Source organism: Eschrichtius robustus, chromosome 6 (genome assembly GCF_028021215.1).
Source record: "Eschrichtius robustus isolate mEscRob2 chromosome 6, mEscRob2.pri, whole genome shotgun sequence".
NCBI lineage: Eukaryota > Metazoa > Chordata > Mammalia > Artiodactyla > Eschrichtiidae > Eschrichtius > Eschrichtius robustus.
In genome coordinates this window covers 16,443,782-16,448,582 of record NC_090829.1, presented here as the reverse complement: position 1 = coordinate 16,448,582, position 4,801 = coordinate 16,443,782, and the positions used below count along the sequence as shown (strand labels likewise).

Genomic DNA, 4,801 nt, shown 5'->3' with positions numbered 1-4,801 from the left:
TGGCCTTCCCCACTGTCTCATCACCTGTGCCTCCTTCTGAGCAGAACAACAGCAAGGTGAGAAGATGCTCAGGAAAGTAAAGGAAGAGGGTGTTAAGTAGGTGAGATACACATCTGATACAGAGAGAGCATTTGATACAGCTCCCCAACGAGAAAGAACTACAGCCCTCATGCTGACTGTGGAGCTTCTTAGGTCAGTTGCCTCAACCTTGGCAGCACAATGGAATTACCTAAATAGCCTTAAAAAATACAGATGCCTGGACCCACCTAGAGACTGACTTTTTTTTTTCAGTACTTCTGAGCATCAGGATTTGTAAAAACTCCCTTGATTATTCTAATATGTACCCAGGGTTGAGACCCAGTTCTTAGAAGAAAAGTCCCTGGTCCATCTTATATTGGGTTCTCTGCTTCAAGAAGAAGCAAATAATGTTTAGATAGAAAATACTCAAATCCTTTTCCTATCCTATTCTCAGCCTGCACACCAGGAATTACAATTGTTCTAGATTAAACTGTCAGATTTTCTGCTGAGATCCTTTTCCTGGCATCCTGGGCCTCTGCTACCATTGTCAAATCTCCATACCTCAGATTCTCCAAAGTCCTTTCCAGTTCCCAAAGTCCCTTGGTATGTGGCTCTATAAAAAATGTTTAGAATCACCACTGCTGTGAATGTGGTCTTTTTAAAAATCCATCTTTCCTTTCTAGGCATGATAGAGTAACTGGTACCAGGCTTGTCCTCCCACTATTAAAAAAATGATAAAATTGGACAAAATGTATGAAACTGCTGTTTCCAAGTACAGGACAACAGGCAGTGCAGGACACTGGTCGAGGAGAATTAGGAAACACAGTGAGCCCTACAATTGCCCTGGCTTTCTGTCAGGAGCCACTTTTCCAGACAGTGGTGCAGAATAACATTACAGTCTTGTCAAGTTAAACAGACAGAGATCAGAGTTCAGAGAGACAGAAATGGCTGGAATTTATGGGGCTGAGTACTAGAGAGGAAAGAACTATGGGAAGAAGGAGTTCCTGGATCTACATAGTGGTCTCCTTGAGTCTATTGCTGAAAACCAAGCTGTGAATGCTTAGGGTGAAACTCCAAGAGGCTATGCAAAGAAGTACTGGGAATCTGTGGTACACAATCCCAGAGCTTACTCAGGGATATGAGATAGTATAGATCCAGCCAAGGAAGAGAGTTCACTGGACACCAAGGGCACTTAGTAGAGACCATAGGGGGTTATATCTTAACAGTAGAGCTAAAATAGACCTAAAGTAAAGGCGACTCTAGACCTGCCTTAACAAATTTAAAAGCAAATCTTCAAAAAATTGAATTGATCCTAAATTCCCCAAGTGTATGCTGAAACAAAATTCAATATTCTTTAAAGAGAAAAACAAAAAAATCCACTCAAAAAGGCTAGTGTGACAATGCCTAGCACCCAACAAAAATTTACTAGACATACAAAGATGCAGGAAAATGTGACCCATAACTAGGAAAAAAATCGGCAACAGAAGCATACCTAGAAATGACAGAGATTTTGGAATAAGCAAACAATTATATTAAAACAGCTATTATATATATGTTAACATAAATAGGCATAATGAAGAAAGAAATAGAAGGGTTAAGAAAGAACAAATAGAAATTCTGAGGATAAAATATACAATATCTGAAATGAAAAGTTTAGTGAATGGAATTACCATCAGATAAAATACTGCAGAAGAAAATGCAAGTGAATTTGAAGATGGAACAATAGAAATTCTCAAACTGACACATGGAAAGGAAAAAAAAACTGAAAAAAGTAATAGAACTTGTGAACCATGAAAACAAGTCAAGTGGTTGAACATATGTGTTCATATAGAAATGATGTCTGAAATATTTCCAAATTTGGTAATTTTTTTTTGAATCACAGATCTAATTAGCTCTACTAACCTCCAAGAAGGGCATACACAAATAAAACAACATGAAGGCATATTGCTAAAACCAAGGATAAGGAGAAAATCTTAAAGGCAGACAGAGAAAAAAAAAAAGACATACAACATAAAGAAAACAAAATGAGAATTCCCATAAATTTATCATCAGAAAAAAATGCAAGCCAGAAGACAATGAAATGGTATTTTTTAAATGCTGAAAGAAAAAACAAATCAGTCCAGAATTCTATAAGAAGTGAAAATAGGCTTCAAAACTAAAGGTGAAATAAAGATATTTTCAGACAAACAAAAGTTGAGAGAATTCATTGTCAACAGACCTACTTTACAAAATAATATTTTTTATAAATATAAATAGAAAATTTTTATAAATATAAACAGAACTTTTTCAGGCTGAAGAAAAATGACTCTGATGGAATCTTGTATCTACACAAAGGAATGAAAAGTGTCAGAAATAGTAAATAAGTGGGTAAATATAAAATACCTTTTCCTCATTAAAAAATTTATTTAGGGCGGCTCCCCAGCCCCAGGCCGGGAGGCCCAGATGGGGGAACCCCGGGCTGGGGTCCCCCTGGACGATGGCAGCGGCTGGACAGGAAGTGAGGAAAGAAGCGAGGAGGGCACTGGCGGCAGTGAGGGGGCGGGCGGAGACGGGGGCCCAGACGCAGAGGGTGTCTGGAGTCCAGACATCGAGCAGAGCTTCCAGGAGGCCCTGGCCATCTACTCACCCTGTGGCCAGCGGAAAATCATCCTGTCCGATGAAGGCAAGATGTATGGTCGGAATGAACTGATTGCCCGCTACATCAAGCTGAGAACAGGGAAGACTCGAACTCGCAAACAGGTCTCTAGTCATATCCAGGTTTTGGCCCGAAGGAAATCGAGGGAAATCCAGTCCAAGCTCAAGGCCCTGAATGTGGACAAGGCTTTCCAGACAATGGCCACCATGTCCTCAGCCCAGCTCATCTCAGCACCTTCCCTGCAGGCCAAACTTGGTCCCGCTGGTCCTCAGGCCCCAGAGCTTTTCCAGTTTTGGTCGGGGGGTTCTGGGCCCCCCTGGAATGTTCCAGATTCCAGAAGCCATTCTCGCAGACACCGTTCTCCTTGTCACTGACTCCTCCATCTACTGACCTCCCAGGGTACGAGCCCCCCCAAGCCCTCTCACCTCCTGCTTTGTCCTCACCTGCCCCATCACCCCCAGCCTGGCAGGCTCAGGCTCTGGGCACTGCTCGGTTGCAGCTGGTGGAGTTCTCGGCCTTTGTGGAACCTCCGGATTCAGCTGACTCTTACCAGAGGCACCTGTTTGTACACATCAGCCAGCACTGCCCCAGCCCCGGAGCACCACCCCTCGAGAGTGTGGACGTCCGGCAGATCTATGACAAATTCCCTGTGAAAAAGGGTGATCTGCGGGAGCTGTATGATCGTGGGCCCCCCCACGCCTTCTTCCTGGTCAAGTTCTGGGCGGACCTGAACTGGGGCCCGAGTGGCGAGGAGGTGGGGGCCGGCGGTAGCAGTGGTGGCTTCTATGGAGTGAGCAGCCAGTACGAGAGCCTGGAGCACATGGCCCTCACCTGTTCCTCCAAGACGCAGCGTGCCCAGCTGGAGGACGGGAGGTTCGTGTACCGCCTGCTGCGCTCACCCATGTGTGAGCACCTGGTGAATTTCCTGCACAAGCTTTGGCAGCTACCCGAGTGCTATATGATGAACAGTGTCCTGGAGAACTTCACCATCCTCCAGATGGTGACAAACAGAGACACCCAGGAACTGCTGCTCTGCACCGCCTATGTCTTCGAGGTCTCCACCAGTGAGCGGGGGGCCCAGCACCACATTTACCGCCTGGTCAGGGACTGAAGGGGGACCCCAGAAGTGGCTCACCCCCGGAATACCTTCCTCCCAGGAAGGACCTCCAGCTTTCCTCACGCTTCTTACTTGGTGGGGGTGGGGGTGGGCTGCTCCCTCTTAGGACCTTAAAAGCTCGGTGGTGAGTCGAATGGGCTGGGACTGAGAGGAAGGATGGATCCTGATATTGGGACCTGACAGGGGTGTCTGAAAGGACAGATCACTCCAGAGCATTTGACACTGGGGACAGGAGTGAGACAACCCCTGGGACAGCACTGGTTTCTGTCTCTGACAGGCAACCTCCCCCTTCTCTCTCTGTTTTGGATGTTTTGGAGGGCCCCAGTAACACATTGGCTTGTCCCTCTCTGTTTTTCAGCACCCCCTTCTTCCCAATCTGCCTCTCCTTACCAGCCCCATCCCGGGACCCTGATATTGAATTTTGAATGCTAACCCTTTCTGTGCAGGAGTAGAGCCAGGTGGGCCCTGGAAGTATATATATATATTTTTAATATAACAAGAGATATTTATAAGTGGGCGTTAGGGTCGTGACTTTTTCTCAGCTGGGCAAGCAGTGGGGTGAGGCTTTTAAATCTCATGTCCTCTTCTAAATGAGCCGTGGGGCTAGACTGTGTTGCCTCCTTCTCCTCCCCTCCCCTCAAAGTGTGTTGGTTTGTGTTTTGACAGAGGATAAAGCTATTTTACCAAAAAAAAAAAAAAAAATGTATTTAGGAGATAACTGGCTGTTCGAAGAAAAAAATAATAACAATATATTGTAGGATTTATAACAAAAGTAATATGTATGATAACAATAGGACAAAGGATTAGAGGCTTAAATATATTGCTGTAAATTTCTCTATTACACCTGAAGTGATATAATATTATTTAAATGTAGACTGTGGTAAGTTAAAGATATACATTGTAAATCTTATTGCAACCATTAAAAAATAAAACAAGACATATAGCTAAAAACTAAAGTGGAGTTGAAGTGAAATACCAACTGGATTTAAAAAAAAGAAAACAGCCCCAACTATATGCTGTCTATAAGAATC

The 4,801-nt window shown here is 44.3% G+C and overlaps 1 pseudogene; it reads left to right on the top strand.

Annotated features, from left to right (window-relative positions):
• Nucleotides 1-2,441: 2,441 nt before the first annotated feature.
• LOC137766727 (transcriptional enhancer factor TEF-4 pseudogene) lies at nt 2,442-3,764 on the top strand (annotated as a pseudogene).
• The last annotated feature ends 1,037 nt before the right edge of the window (nt 3,765-4,801 follow it).